This window comes from Podarcis pityusensis (assembly GCF_964106645.2).
Source record: "Podarcis pityusensis genome assembly, chromosome: 6".
Classification (NCBI taxonomy): Eukaryota; Metazoa; Chordata; class Lepidosauria; order Squamata; family Lacertidae; genus Podarcis; species Podarcis pityusensis.
Window position 1 is genome coordinate 7350328 of NC_138030.1, and position 16240 is coordinate 7366567.

Here is a 16240-nt window from a genome sequence, read left to right on the forward strand (position 1 = left end):
TTCATTTCATTTCACTTTTAATTTGTACACCACCTTCCTATATTACCAGAAACAAGGCAATTTACAAGCTGAAGAAACAACAAAATAGACAGCAACGATCACACACTTAATTGCAATCTGATCCAATACAAAAAGTCATAATAAAAACCTAACTTTAAAATAGACAACTTGTATCAAATAAAGCAATCTTCAACAATCCATTAGAATATATCAGTAAACGGTAAAATTAAATACCAGCAAATAATATACAGTTGGCAACAATTTTTTTTTACTAAACTATAATCAATAAAGATAAGGGCCAGTCGCAATTCATAAAATAACTCAAAAGCATTCGAAACCACGTAAAGGGATCAAATGGAGAAACAAGGACACACAACTTACAAAATTATTTTTTTACAAAAAATAATAATTTGCATCTCACCTTTCTCTGCAAGGAGCTCTGAGAGTTAGCTAGTCTGAGAGGCAGTGTCTGGCCCAAGGTCACCCACTGAGCTTAATGTCTGAGTGGGGATTTGAACCCTGGTCTCTCACAGGTTCTAGTGCGGTTCTCTAACCATTACACTACACTGTCCATTGAACAGGAAGAAATTGGAACCGAGGAGTAAACCTTAGCTTCCTCCACAAGATGCCTCTGTTGAGCTGAAAGAGCCCGAAGGGTTGTTAACTCTTGAGTTGGCGGCATTGGTTGTAAGACTGCCTTGCGCCTTCACATCTCCCCCTACTCCCGCCTGACCCAAATCCAGGCTGAGCCCACCTTTACCTGCTAGCATCCTGCCACAGAAGCAAGCAGGAATCCCGGTGGGGTCCATCATCCTCTGCCGCCTGACCTGTCTCTCCAGGAACCATGTGTCGGCATCGGAACTTAGCAATCACATTGGTGATCCAGGTGGAGGTGGACGTGGGTGGTGCTGTGGTCTAAACCACGGAGCCTCTTGGGCTTGCCGATCGGAAGGTCGGCGGTTTGAATCTCTGCAACGGAGTGAGCTCCCGTTGCTCTGTCCCAGCTCCTGCCAACCTAGCAGTTCGAAAGCACGCCAGTGCAAGTAGATAAATAGGTACTGCTGCAGCGGGAAGGTAAACGGCATTTCCGTGCGCTCTGGTTTTCGTCATGGTGTTCCGTTGCGCCGGAATCAGTTTAGTCATGCTGGCCACATGACCTGGAAAGCTGTCTGTGGACAAATGCTGGCTCCCTTTACCTGAAAGTGAGATGAGCACTGCAACCCCATAGTCGCCTTTGACTGGACTTAACCGTCCAGGGGTCCTTTACCTTTATGTTACCAGGTGGAGGCAAAGGGGAATCAACTGTATTGGAAGAGGAGGACCAGGGCGTGATCTTTTTGGTGGGGGATGCAATTAATTAACCAATCAATCAATTAATCTTAGCATGCTAGTAGCTGAGCTATAGGTTAAAACAAAGGACTGCAACCTTTGGGGGTCTACAGGTCTCACTCACTCACTCACTCACTCACACACACACACACACATCAGCCAATTATTTTGGCTGCCATACAATGGTTCTTTCCAGTGCTATTTTTCTAGAAAGAGAGGTCTGGAACTGAGTTCTGGTGAGTTCCAGCTGATAAAAAGCCCCTGGTTCTTTCCAGCCTAATATCGGAAGGCAGGGATGGGGACCTTGTGGGCACCATGTTGGGTTAGAGCAGTGTTTCCCAACCTTGGGGCTCCAGCTGTTTTTGGACTACAACTCCCATCATCCCTAGCTTAGCGAGGCCAGTGGTCATGGATGATGGGAATTGTAGTCCGAAAACAGCTGGAGACCCAAGGTTGAGAAACACCGGGTTAGAGGGAAAAGAGCGGGGCAGGGGAAAGTGTTAACAGAAGCAGATTTGGGTCAAACATGAGGAGGAACTTTCTGATGGTAGGAGGACAGACTGCCTTGGGATCGGGATGTTTGATGGACACAGAAGTAGGTCCTTGGGTGGGGGCAGAACTGCTGTGTTAGTCTCCTGGAAAGTGGGCCACTTGCTTACCTGGAGGGAGTCGCCATGGTGCAAACCAGTGCGCTGACGGGAACCCAAAATTGGTTCTGCTGGTATGCAGTGGTGAAGATGGTGTGACGTTTCTGCGTCACCCAGCAATCACTTCAGGTTGGAGGCATTGAAACAGAGGCTGACTAGCTCTCTGTCTGAGATGCTGTGGCTGCATCTTATAATTGCAGATCTTGCATCAAGCAATGGTTTAGATGAGATTGTCAGGAGTTCAGCCTACACTCGAGTAGGACCCTGGCAGAGACACATGCCCGACTGGCATGTTCCCTCCCTCCTGGTCGATCGTTCAGGAGCTTCATAAGTTTTCTTCAGCCCGAACATCACAGCTACCAATGCCAACCGACACAGGCACACTTAGGGATCCGCAGAGTTTGCGCATCATGTGCGTGACAGACCTCAGCAACTCAGCATTTTGGCTAATCTACTTTATTTACATATAAACACACACAGAGCACTGCAACGTGGCTCCCTCTCTCTCTAGCATCAGGCAGCAAAGAGAAAAAGAACAAAGGACAATAGTCCCACTTCACGGAACACAGTAACACAAGCATCCTGTCTCCGTCACTTCCCACTCTGTGGAGTCAAAACATACACCATCATGTGACAGACAACTATCCTATGACTGCAATCATGGAGCAGGAATTCTAACAGAGATAACCGCCAAAATTCCATTCTGACTATAAGAAGATCAAACCTCTCCATTCTTAAGGAAATCAGCCCTGAGTGCTCACTGGAAGGACAGATCCTGAAGCTGAGGCTCCAAGACTTTGGCCATCTCATGAGAAGAGAAGACTCCCTGGAAAAGACCCTGATGTTGGGAAAGATTGAGGGCACAAGAAGAAGGGGACGACAGAGGACGAGATGGTTGGACAGTGTTCTCGAAGCTACCAGCATGAGTTTGACCAAACTGCGGGAGGCAGTGGAAGACAGGAGTGCCTGGCGTACTCTGGTCCATGGGGTCATGAAGAGTCGGACACGGCTAAACGACTAAAAACAACAACCCACTTTCTATCTTACACAAGAGCCTAGCTCTGATCTGTTAGCTTCATTTGGCCATCCTTTTGTAATTAACGCTCAAGCGAATCAGAAAATTAAACCCTTCCCCTCCCGGCGTAATTTTTAACAGTTTTTATACTAAAAATATGAAAGGATAACCAAGCCATCCTTTTATGTGCCTGCAAGGCTTTCAAGTCACAGATGAGCTGTATGAATCAATATCTGCAGTAATTAACAATGTGTTTTCAGAGCAAAGGAGAGAGAGGATGAATCTCAAGGGGCAGAAACCAAAGCATTTCTCTTAAACTGTGTTGAGGAAAAGGGCATCGCGGTTGTGGTTTCCTTCCCAAGGAATCCTGGGAAGTGTAGAGGGGGCATTTAAAATAATCCCAAGCCCCTGGACCAGAATGCACCTCCCATAATCCTGGGAATAGAAGAGCACGATAAATTCTGCACAAAAGTGTCTCCTCTGAAATTTCAGCCACACGGGGGCTATTCCTTGTGGCAAGCCAGCCATGCCCTCATGCGAGTGGGATGAGGTGCTGCCTAATTTGGCTGTCTCCAGGCTGTTGCAAAACACATCTCTTGGCTTCTTCTGGCATTCTTGGGTGTGTGCATTGCAATAACTGAGTCTTGATGTTCCAGGTTTTAAAGGTGACGACGCACACTTTGAATGCTGTTGTGTTCTTATGATGAAGTGAACAGGAGACGAGTATGATTGTGTTCACACAGGCTGGCAGAACGTGTTGATCTGCTCTGCGCTGTGCAATGTCCGTGCACAGATGTGCTTCCCCCCACCTCGGTGCCTTGTAGCTGTTGTTGGCTGTCGTAAGACTCGTCATGCCACCTTGTGGGTATAAATAGGAACTTGAGAACTGCCAACACACCACCGTCATCAACCCGGCACCCTCATCTGTGCCAGCTGGTGCTCATGGGAGTTGTAGTCCAAAACATTGAGAGGTCACCTGGCTAACAAAAACTGCACTAGGGAAAAGATTGCTCACAGGAGTGAGAAGATGTTGGACTCTGGCAAATCCTTGGGGCAGTTTCGGGGGGGGGGCACCTCATTAGCACCTGTTGAGATTATTGCAAAGAATGAACCTGGGTGAATTTCGCTCTGATCCTTCAAGGAAGGGGTCATATACTCAGGATCACCCAACACAGATTACACAAAAAGGAAAACTCACTGTGCCAGCTCAAAAACCATATTAGGGCAATACCACCACCACCATATTATTATTATTATTATTATTATTATTATTATTATTATTATTATCATCCTCCTGAAAGTTCCAAAGTTTCAGAAGCCCAGGCTTTCAGTGTGGTTGATAATCTTCTTTTGAACAACACAGTTGTCAAGATATGACAGGCGCTCAATATCTGTACTTTCCAGAAACAATTGAAGGCAATTTTTCAGACAGTCTCTCCCAGGTGAATGAACGGGTCTCTGCCATCAGGGTCTATTTTGTGTTGTTTTGTAAATATATCTGGTGTTTTGTGTGTGTGTCTTAAACTTTTCTTTTTTGCTACTTCTCTGGAACATTGCCTTGAGACATTCATGTAGAAAGTGGTAAAGAAAAGAACAGTGATAACAGCAGCAACAACAAGAAGAGGCCAGATAAAATTTTGCAAAATAGTGTGCATGCTTTTGAAGTACCGATTTTCATTCAAACGAATCCTGGAGCGGCTTACAACCAACGAATAATAACAACACAATAGAACATAATAGAACACTGTGAATACAGCATAAATCGTATGGAATAATTAACAAATAATAAATGAAATAATAATAACAACCAACGAATAATAACAACAAAATAGAACATAACAGAACACTGCGAATACAGCATAAATCGTATGGAATAATTAACAAATAATAAGTGAAACAATTACAATCTATAGAACACTCTGAATGAAACAACTAAAAATTAAACATCACAATGAAAGCAAAAGTAATATTCTGTGATTAAGAAATCAGTACAGCAGTTATAATCTATAAAACAATATCAACAACATTAGCAACAATATCAACAACTGGATAACACTTAAGTTAACCAGAACTCTTCATCAGACTAGATAAGGGATGGGGAACTTTTTTTAGCCTGGGGGCCAGGTTCCTTTCTGAGGGTCACAGGCCAACAAGGCAGGCTAGTTTTCTTCTACACGCTCCCCTATCTGTTCTCTGTCCAGGCATGCAAGAATGGCAAAAAATTGAGGGGGGGGGGTGAAGGAGGGCTAGTGAGGGATGTGGCCCAGGGAGCATTCAGGGGGAGAGAGAAGAGATGTCTGGAGGGCCACATTGAGCCCCTGATTTGGAGGTTTCCCATTCCTGGAATAGATGGCAAAGAAAGCAAGCAGTAGCAGAACAAGGAGTAAGGGGAACTTGGCTGATGGAGATGCCATGAGTCTGCATCTAGACCATTTGGAGAAGCAGAAATTCCACTGCTATGGAGGCATCAGGTTACAGTTCAACCTGCTTGGAGCAAGAGCACCATTTAAGGGAGATCAGTCAGGCCCTTGACCATTAAGGCATCCCTAGTCTGCCCTCTTCCTTGTACAGTGGTACCTTGGGTTACAGACACTTCAGGTTACACCTGCCTAGGCTTCCAATCTGCTCCCCACAAACCAGTTCACTATAGTCCAGTGTGTTCCAAATGAATTCAGCTCGCTTTATCATTGGAGGCCACCTTGAGCCGCACAGGAACTGCTAAAATAAGGAAACAACCAAGCGTCTTTCTAACAACCCAATCTCTCGCCACCCGAATGGGCTGCTTCTGCTCAGAAGCTGTTGCGCAGAATAGCTTGCTGCGTTCAGGCTCAGCGGTATCTCAGTGGTAGAGCACCAGTTTTTCATGCAGAAGGCACCTCCAGGGAGGGCTGGGAGAGAACCCTGCCTGAAACAATGGAGTGCTGCTGCCAGCCAGTGTAGGTAGACCAATGGGCTGACTCAGCAGAAGGCCACTTTCAATGTCCCCAATGCAACATAAAAGCAGAGACATCACCTTGCCAACAAAGGTCCGTATAGTTAAAGCTATGGTTTTCCCAGTACAGTGGTACCTCGGGTTACATAGGCTTCAGGTTACATAGGCTTCAGGTTACATACGCTTCAGGTTACAGACTCTGCAACCCAGAAATAGTACCTCGGGTTAAGAACTTTGCTTCAGGATGAGAACAGAAATGGCGCAGTGGCGGCGCGGCGGCAGCAAGAGGCCCCATTAGCTAAAGTGGTGCTTCAGGTTAAGAGCAGTTTCAGGTTAAGAACGGACCTCCAGAACGAATTAAGTTCTTAACCCGAGGTACCACTGTACAGATTTTAACACACATCCGTAGGGGAATTTGCAAGCCTGACGGGAGCTGCTCTCGGTTTGGTTGGAAGCTTTCCCCCAAGAAGAGACAGCTGGTCTTTCCCTATGACAGCAGATGAATCACGAGAAAACATTGTGCAGGAAAGTCTTTCTCATGTTCAGATTTCACATCTAGCCTGCCGTTTTGCCAGTGAGTCTCTCTCTTAAGAGGAGCTGCCCAGAACTTCTATGTGACTTCTGTTGTTGAGGGCTGTAGCTAGGAAATAGATATTCCTGGATACCAGAGTCCCCAGTAACAGTTTTGGATCTAGCAGCACCCCCCAAGCTGGACAGAGTGCAGCTCTTGTGGGAATGTTCAGCGTGGCAGAAGAGGATATATTGTTTATTAATATCCTTCCTAACTTGCGCTAGCAAGTTCCTTTACTTAGCAGAGCTTACATTCCTCTTTTGACGCACAGCAGATAGCTGGTTGCAGGCTCGTGTGAGCCTCTCACTATTAAACAATTCAATCTGTCTCAGATTGAATTGTACATTCCTGGTAAATTCCCTTGAATCCCTCTTAAAAAGAGTAAATACGCCACAATCTTATTCAAAGATGATAAAAAAGTTTACTCACATCAGTTCACAGTTGGATTCCTGAAGGCAGACTTCGTTACAAATATGTACATGTGGATCTGCCCCATATGGGGGAATAATCCCAGTGCTTCTGCTAGCTGAGAAGCTAGCAGAGCAGTCCTAGCTAAAAGCTGGTCAAATGACGAAGTCAAAAAGAGAGAGAGTGCTGCGTGACTTGTCCTTTTGTTACCTGGACAGGTAAGGTCACACCCACCTTTAGTCATATGCAAAGGAAGGATGCTCCAGCTAGGAGGAACAAGACGTTTTGACTGACTGGATCAAACATTCCTCCACATGTCTTCTCTAGCATTACAAGAAATGTACTTGACTGCCTCTCATGGATCATATCCCACAGCTCTGTCCTGAACAGGGTGCCTCCCCATCTCTCAGGCTTGAGAACTTGCAAAATGTCTTTTCAGGATTCAAATTCAATTCATTGGCCGGCATCCATTCCATCATTGCCTTCAAGCACCAGTCAACACCTCAGTTGCCTCTCCTGATTCAGACGGAGCTGAGATATAAAGCTGGGCGTGATTCACAGTGGCGACACCTCACTCTAAATCTCCTGTTGACAGATCCTAGTGGTTTCAGATAGATGCTAAACAGCATGGCGGACAGGGAAAAACTCTGCAAGGATGCAAATGTTGCAGGGGGAAATGGCAGTGAACGGGAAGTTAGCAACATGAGCCGGAGAGGATTTGGGAGGCTGAGCTCAGCATCCTGGATCTTAATTATGCTGCTTAAAGGTAAAGGTAAAGGGACCCCTGACCATTAGGTCCAGTCGTGACCAACTCTGGGGTTGCGACGCTCATCTCGCTTTATTGGCCAAGGGAGCCGGCATACAGCTTCCAGGTCATGTGGCCAGCATGATTAAGCCACTTCTGGCGAACCAGAGCAGCGCACGGAAATGCCATTTACCTTCCTGCTGGAGCAGTACCTATTTATCTACTTGCACTTTGAAGTGCTTTTTGAACTCCTAGGTTGGCAGGAGCAGGGACTGAGCAGCGGGAGCTCACCCCGTCGCGGGGATTTGAACCTCCGACCTTCTGATCGGCAAGTCCTAGGCTCAGTGGTTTAACCCACAGCGCCACCCGCGTCCCTTAATTATGCTGCTTACTTTTACTGGGAAAAAAACACAAAACCCCCAGCATTGTTAAGTCTATCAACCAACCAAATTTCTGGCTTTCCTCCACAAATACATTGGTGAGGAAAAAGACCTGTAGGTTGTTTTTGCTTGCAATCCTCACGGTGGAGCATTTTAACACCCAAGAGTTGTATCCATTGCTGCCATTCTGCTTGTCAACAGAATCAACCCACGCTGTGCACCCTCAAAAACTTCTCCATAGGGTAAGTGGATTTGGGGGGAACATGCAGGGAGAGGAATAGGAAGTCCCGTTGCCCAAGGGGAATTCTGCTCATGCAGCATTGGATACAATCCTGGTTCTCCAAGCCCCCTGCCTTCCTTCAGCAGAGAGCCAGTGTGGTGTAGTGGTTAAGAGTGGCGGACTCGTAATCTGGTGAACCAGGTTTGATTCCCCGCTCCTCCACATGTAGCTGCTGGGTGACCTTGGGCTAGTCACACTTCTCTGAAGTCTCTCAGCCCCACTTACCTCACAGAGTGTTTGTTGTGGGGGAGGAAGGGAAAGGAGATTGTTAGATGCTTTGAGACTCCTTCGGGTAGTGATAAAGTGGGATATCAAATCCTAACTCTCCTTCTTCAGCAGGGTGGGCATCGACCAGGGCTAAGGCAACTGTGCTCCAAGATCACTGCCCTTGCAGGAGACAGGGTTATGGGTGTCCTGCTTTGAATCAAATCACTGAGCAGTGAAGGTTGTCATCCTAGAGTAATTAACCTTGGATTTACTGCATCACCTTGTAAGTCATTCTTTTCCTGGGGGAGCAGGGCTTACGTGGTGCTCTTTGCACCAAACTGTTTTGCATCTCCAGTGTCAATGGTACCTTCCATTGGGGACACTCAGCAGGGAGTGACATTGCCACCATTAATGAACAATGCCCAGTGCCCTCTGAGAACTGCTGATGCCAGCTCTGCTGTCACCCTGGTCCTCTTTTCCTTCCTGGACTTGGAAATGCCCCTTAATGGCAGGACCGATCTGGAGTCAGTAGGTGTACAGCCACTGTGGATGCAGAAATTCCAGGTCTGGTGTTAAAGAAGACATGCTACCAGGGTCTAAACACAAAGTCTAGGGCAGGGGAATGTACCATTGACACTGGAGATGCAAAACAGTTTGGTGCAAAGAGCACCACGTAAGCCCTGCTCCCCCAGGAAAAGAATGACTTACAAGGTGATGCAGTAAACTTTTCCAGCAGGGGGCCGGTCCACTGTCCCTCAGATCTTGTGGGGGGCCGGACTATATTTTTTGGAGGAAAATGAATGAATTCCTATGCCTCACAAATAACCCAGAGATGCATCTTAAATAAAAGGACACGTTCTACTCATGTAAAAACAAGCTGATTCCCAGACCATCCGTGGGCCAGATTTAGAAGGTGATTGGGCCGGATCCGGCCCCCGGGCTTTAGTTGGCCTACCCATGGTCTAGGGGCAATGTGTGCTGGTCCCGTGGGTTACCCGAGAGGCGAGGTCCAAGTCCGGTCCGTGGCCAAAGGTGCAACGAGGAGGCAGTCCGTAGTAGCTGGAGCTGGGTGCAGGGCAGGGAGTCGGGTGAAGTCAGGAATAGACATGCAAGCAGGGAGCCAGGGCGGGTCAGGAGCTCAGGCAAGAAAGCAGGACAGGGTTCAGGCAGGAACTAGCAACCAACAACGTTGCTCCCACAGCTTGGGACTGGGGCTGGCCGGCTTTTATCTGCCCCGAGGCATAGGGTGGCCCCAATCCTCTGGGGACTCACCTCTCCTGGCCTGGAGGCGAGCACTCCTCCTGTGGGAACTTAGTTCCCTCTGCCCCTCTGCCCTGAGCCTCTGCAGCTCAGGAGAGGCTGGAGGGTTACCAGACCCAGAGGCAACCTCAGCTTCCACTGACGGGGCTGAGAGTGGAGCACCTGCAGGCAATGGGTCCTCCATCCCCTCAGGAACCAGAGCAGACTCAGCTGATGCCTGCACCTGAAGACCCAGCACAGGTGAGGACCCTTCAGGCTCATGGCCCAGCCCCAGCCCAGCTGGTTCTGGAGGCGGGGAATCCTGTGCAGGCTGGGATCCCTCAGGTTCAGCATCCGAGTCTGAATCCCCGGCCATCACACAATGGGTGGTAATGCCCCATGTGAGGGGGTTAGATTACCTGGGGGCTGGGCAAAAAGAGGCAAGGAGTTGAAATTGACAACCAGATTTTGAAAAGCTGGTATCACTGGATGAACTTCACCAATTTCGTTGAATTAATTAAACGAAATCGTTTTCGTTGCATTTTTTTAAAAAGTGCAGTTAATGGTTGCTATTTTGAATTTCAGAGGGTTGTGCAAACCGCTATTCTGAATAATGCTTGGTATAGGGTAGGGGATGTGTTTATGCATTCTGGTAGTGGGATGCGGGTGGCGCTGTGGTCTAAACCATGGAGCCTTGTGGGCTTGCCAATCGGAAGGTCAGTGGTTCGAATCCCCGCGACGGGGTGAGCTCCCGTTGCTCTGTCCCAGCTCCTGCCAACCTAGCAGCTCGAAAGCAGGCCAGTGAAAGTAGATAAATAGGTACTGCTGCAGCAGGAAGGTAAACAGCATTTCTGTGCACTCTGGTTTCCATTACGGTGTCCCAGAAGCGGTTTAGTACTGCTGGCCAAATGACCTGGAAAGTTGTCTGCAGACAAATGCCGGCTCCCTCGGCCTGAAAGGCCACCGTGAGCATGTGGTCCTCCAGAAAATTGCAAGAGGAGAATGTGGCCCTTGAGCTGCAGATGGTTCCCTACCCTGATTTAGTTGACCGACCTGCCAATCAAAGATTGTAGCCTTGATTCTTATATCAGTTATTGAATTGGACTTGCAAACAGCAAAAGCAAAGGGATCCCCAAGGATAATAGGGATGGAGGTCCCGGAAAAGATGGTTAAACTATTTATGCATGCAACAACAGCAGCCGGTATCCTCTACGTGCGGAAATGGAAAGGAAGAGAAGGATTAATCAAGAAGGAATGGCTTCAGAAGTGAATGGACTATTCAGAAATGGCGAAATTGACAGCAAAAATAAGAGAGAAGAGAGACAAAATGGGCATGGAAGAGTGGAGACCCTGTTTAAAGAACTGTTATAGTCAAATGAAAACGTGGGCAGGGTTCAAATTATGAGCAGTGGAAAGAAATTGTATTAGATAAAATTGTATTAGATAATTACTTTTTTTTATTGTATTGTATTAGATGAATACAATTATTGTATTGTTGTTTAGTCGCTTAGTCATGTCCGACTCTCTTGTATTTATTGTATTAGATAAACACAATAATTTTATTGGAGAAAAGTGTGTTCTATAAAGCAGTATGTAAAAGGTGGGGATAAAAATGTCATGGAAGTAAGGGTGGGAAGTCAAAATTTTAAGAAAATCATATATTGACATTTAAGCAAATCTGTAAAAATTGTGAAAATCCATAAAAATTTATGACCTGGAGGGGAAACGGATTCCTTCCCACACATTTTGTCTCTGGCCTGCCCAGTCGCTAAAATTATTGCATCCTCCTGGCTCTCAGGCCGTTTTTCTGCCTTTCCGTTCAGCGAAAGGAGCAACTCCCTCTCTCCCTCTCGACCTCCCATCTAACTGTGCTTGCTTAATAATTTAAGATCCGTCTCTCGCTAATCCGCTGCCTCTGATTGGCTGACTCAGCAAGGCACTTTGGTCCTTCTCTAAAAAATTCATAAGGCGTTTGGAGGTGGGAGGCTGTTTGCTGCCAGTGCTGAGTCGGGGCAATTTGATCCACCCGCTGCCCTTCTATTGGCGAAGGCGGGTTGCTCCGGCAGTGCCAATAAAATAAAATAAAATAAAATAAAATAAAATGCCCAAGCCAGGTGGAGTGGCTTTAGCAGACTGCTGAAATTCCTTTAGAAGGGACCTTCCTGCATGTGGAGCCAAGGAAAATGCACAGAGGGATAGTTTAAATAGTTAGAAATAATGAAGAAACACCATGCAAGGTGTCACTCATTTGCCATTCATTCCAAGCAGTGCATGGGGAAGCGACTTCAGCTTTGCAAGTTCTAGGCTTCTCTAGAGGAAAATAAATAAACAGAATCTTTAGCGGTATGCTGCCTTCTTTTTCCAAAACTCCATTGGCCTGCCAACCTTGTTTGATAGAGCTCATGCACGTTGATGCAGTAGTTCTTCATGTTCTCTCTTTTATAATTTTTTTTATTGACAATTTCAACATAACAAATTATCAAAACAAATCATCTTCTTATTTCCCCCATTCCCCCTCCCCCCTCCCCAACAAACCCTCCCCCTCCCCAACAAACTTCCCTCAGCTCCTCTCTCTGATTTCTCAACTCATGTTGTTCTCTGCATATTGTAAAATTGTATACATCCTTGTATTATCTATCTACTATCTTAACCCTCACAAAATTTGTGTATGTTTATTCAAAACCTGCCAAGGAGTCCAGTTCATTTTGTTGTCTTTTTAAGTAATTTGTAAAAGTTCCCATTCTTCTTTAAAGTCACAGTTGTCCTTATCTTGCAATTTGTATGTCAATTTCACCAGTTCTGCATAGTTCATCAATTTCTCTTGCCACTGTTCTTTTGTCAGGATTTCCTTATTCTTCCATCCTTGTGCTATTAAGACTCTTGCCACTGTTGTAGTATACATGAATAAGTTCTTTGTTTTCCTTGGCAGGTCTTGTCCTACAATCCCTAATAGAAATGCTTCTGTTTTTTATACAAATGTCATTTTAAACATTTTCTTCAACTCATTATATATCATTTCCCAATTTTTTTTTATTTCTCTGCATTCCCACCGCATATGGTAAAAGGTCCTTTCCTTTTCTTTACATTTCCAACATATGTTTGACCCAGTTTTATACATTTTTGCTATCTGTACTGGTGTTACATACTATCTATACATCATTTTCATGTATTTTTCTTTCAAAAGAGAGCAATCTGTAAATGTTCTTCATGTTCTCAAGGCTTAGAGCCCCAATGGCGGTGTTTGCAAAGCCAGTTCCTCTCAACTGCCCCAAGTCAGCAGCTTCACGCTCCTTTTGACATCACCACGAATGTTCTTCATCCAGGAACTGAAGATCCAAACTAGACATTGTGATGCCTTCCAAGGAGACAGCACCAGGTCTCTCTGGATGGAACCTTTCTGCTCTGGCCAAATTCCAGGCAAATCTGAATCAGCTCTATTTGGTTCAGGATCTGGGAATTGGCTGGATCTGGTGCATAGCCCAAGGGGCTTCTTGTTAAACCACCAGCCGTCAACAAATATATGGACAACAAAATTATCATCATCAACAGTAGCAATAACAGGCAAAGGAAGGGAAGTTTGACAGGACGGTCCCTTGGCGGAGTCCTGCATAAAGCATCAGCACACATCCGAAAGACATGGGCACGCTATACGACGTATCAGCAGAGTCAGCAGAAGCAAGATTGTGTAGGAATTGTGGCATCAAGCATTTTATTGCCTCTCATGTCAGTGGTGTTACAGCCTCACTGAGGATGTAGGCTGACTTATCGACATTCTTTGACATACACACCTGTACAGAGAGCATATTAACGCCCATCGTCTTCTGCAACAATGGTAGCTTTATCATGTATAATGAGATAAGAATCCAATGTCTCTATTTAGACCAGGTCTTTCCATGGTTTTAAGTTTGGTAATAAGTTATTAACAAACAACTTATTCTCATTGTACATGATAAAGCTACCGTATTTTTTGCCATCTCACCCCTTGCTTTTTCCTGTAAGACCAACTGCAGTCGTTAACAGTCATCAACTCGTTTACCACACCTATCAGCCAATCACCCATTCCCACCACCCTTCTGAGTAATACCCCTCCCCACCCTCTCACTATATATAAAGTTCTGGTGACTTCTGTTTCAGTGCGTCTGAAGAAGTGTGCATGCACATGAAAGCTCATACCAATAAGAAACTTCTTGTTGTTGTTTAGTTGTGTCCAGAACACACCAAGCACTCCTGTCTTCCACTGCCTCCCGCAGTTTGGTCAAAGTCATGCTGGTAGCTTCAAGAACACTGTCCAACCATCTCGTTCTCTGTCGTCCCCTTCTCCTTGTGCCTTCCATTTTTCCCAACATCAGGGTCTTTTCTAGGGAGTCTTCTCTTCTCATGAGGTGGCCAAAGTATTGGAGCCTCAGCTTCAGGATCTGTCCTTCCAGTGAGCACTCAGGGCTGATTTCCTTAAGAATCGATAGGTTTGATGTTCTTGCAATCCATGGGACTCTCACGAGTCTCTTCCAGCACCATAATTCAAAAGCATCAATTCTTCAGCGATCAGCCTTCTTTATGGTCCAGCTCTCACTTCCATACATCACTACCATAACAAACTTAGTTGGTCTCTAAGGTGCTACTGGAAGGAATTTTTTTATTTTGTTTCTCCAATGGTGTGACTTTATCCCCAATGGCACACTCTTCCGTTGTCTCTTGAGACAGATGGATGCCAAAAATTTTCATTCTATCCCTTCTCCAAACTCTGAGCAGCATCGTTGCCAGCAACTCCAGCATTTGGAATATTCATGAACATCCCATAGCAGCTCAGCAAATTGTTGGGGAGGGCTTGCTCTCTGATAAGAGCGAGCCTCGCTATTGCCAAAGCACAACTAGGTATCCAGAGCAATTATTGACATTTCAGCTGTATTTTTAGCATACCAGCAGGTGCCCTTTGTGTTTGTATGTAAAAATTGGAAATGAGTTGGAGCAGGGATGGAAAGCTATTGTTGTGTGCATGCAATATTAACATGGCAAATCTGAATGCTTCTCAAAACAGACAAACAGGGATTTATTTTAAGCAGGGAGATGTCAACTACATTGTGATTCTTCTGGCCAGAGAGCTGGTCTCATCGAGCCCAGAAGAAAGGCGAGGAAGACCTTCTACAAGGTTAAGCCAGGGAGAATTCATATAAAAGCAATAATAATAATAATAATAATAATTTATTTATACTCCGCCCATCTGGCTGGGCTTCCCCAGCCACTCTTGGGCGGCTTCCAAAAAACATTAAAATACTGTAATACATCAAACATTAAAACTTCCTTAAACGGGGCTGCCTTCAGATGTCTTCTGAAAGTCTGGTAGTTGTTGTTCTCTTTGACATCTGGTGGGAGGGCGTTCCACAGGGAGGGCGCCACTAACGAGAAGGCCCTCTGCTTGGTTCCCTATAACTTGGCTTCTCGCAGTGAGGGAACTGCTAGAAGGCACTCAGAGCTGGACCTCAGTGTCCGGGTAGAATGATGGGGGTGGAGACGCTCCTTCAGGTATACTGGACCGAGGCCGTTTAGGGCTTTAAAGGTCAGCACCAACACTTTGAATTGTGCTTGGAAACGTACTGGGAGCCAATGCAGGTCTTTCAAGACCAGTGTTATGTGGTCTCGGTGGCCGCTCCCAGTCACCAGTCTAGCTGCCGCGTTCTGGATTAGTTGTAGTTTCCGGGTCACCTTCAAAGGTAGCCCCATGTAGAGCGCATTGCAGTAGTCCAAGTGGGAGATAACCAGAGCATGCACCACTCTGGCAAGACAGTCTGCAGGCAGGTGGGGTCACAGCCTGCGTACCAGATGGAGATGGTAAACAGCTGCCCTGGACACGGATTTAACCTGTGCCTCCATGGACAGCTGTGAGCCCAAAATGACTCCCAGGCTGCGCACCTGGTCCTTCAGGGGCACAGTTACCCCATTCTGGACCAGGGAGTCCTCCACACCCGCCCACCTCCTGTCCCCCCAAAACAGTACTTCTGTCTTGTCAGGATTCAACCTCAATCTGTTAGCCGCCATCCATCCTCCAACCGCCTCCAGACACTCACACAGGAGTTCAAATCATTTGCACTCACACAAGCTTCAAATCATTTGCATTTTCTAATCTAGCTGGATGAATCTGCTGAAGTTTCATGCCCTGTTGCAGGACATATTTGGGATTCTGGAAGCTGCAGTTCTTGTGGAGAATTTCCAGAGGCTGTGATAGCTCTGAAAGCTGGGCTGATGCTGTCTGCTTCTGAAATGGCTTATTATTTTGAAAAAGCATTTGACATTCTCTTATTACACAGGTGTTGTTAGGCACTCAGATACCCATCCTCTTCAAGCCTTTTAAAATACCTTTCCCCCCCAGCATTTTGCTGTGTTTCTGTTTCTGTGTGTAGCCGATTTCCAGGTTCCTTTCTCCTCTTGCACAGCTCGTTAAGCATTTTAAAGGGAAAAAACCATGGTTAGATCTGATGCATAGATAAATGCA